Source organism: Frankliniella occidentalis, unplaced genomic scaffold (genome assembly GCF_000697945.3).
Source record: "Frankliniella occidentalis isolate FOCC.00 unplaced genomic scaffold, Focc_3.1 Scaffold233, whole genome shotgun sequence".
Classification (NCBI taxonomy): domain Eukaryota; kingdom Metazoa; phylum Arthropoda; class Insecta; order Thysanoptera; family Thripidae; genus Frankliniella; species Frankliniella occidentalis.
In genome coordinates this window covers 499,908-500,409 of record NW_026267359.1, presented here as the reverse complement: position 1 = coordinate 500,409, position 502 = coordinate 499,908, and positions in this window count along the sequence as shown.

Below are 502 nucleotides of genomic sequence, written 5' to 3'. Positions count from 1 at the left end.
GGGGCTGGCGTTGCAGGGCTGCAAGGAAGCAGCCATAACGAAGTAGAGGTGGGCGAGCAGGGGGGGATTCTGGAGGAGGGGAAGGGGTGGAACGTAGGCGGAGGCGAGCAGACCCGGGGACCATAAAAGTTGCCCCCTATTCAGCTCAGCTGCCGCGTCGACGGCCCGTCCGCCCCGCCTGGTCCCGCCTGGTCCCGCCCGGCCCCGCCGCAACGGAGCCGAAAGCCAGCCGCCGCGCGCACCCTTCTGGCCCCGGCATCGGCAGAGCCCGAACGGCCCTTTAAGGGGCGCTTAAGGCGGGCGGGGGCGGTCGAGGTGAGAGGGGAGGTTGCGGGCTGGCTCACGACGGTGCGCTTCAACGTGGCGGTGTTGGCGTTGGAGGCAGAGCAGGAAGCCGGGGGGCGAGATGCCCCAGCCGTGGCGCTTATGAATTTGCCAGAGTGGCCCCGGACTCCGGACATGGACATCCTCCCTCCTCCCTGCGGCACCCCTCCCTCCCTCC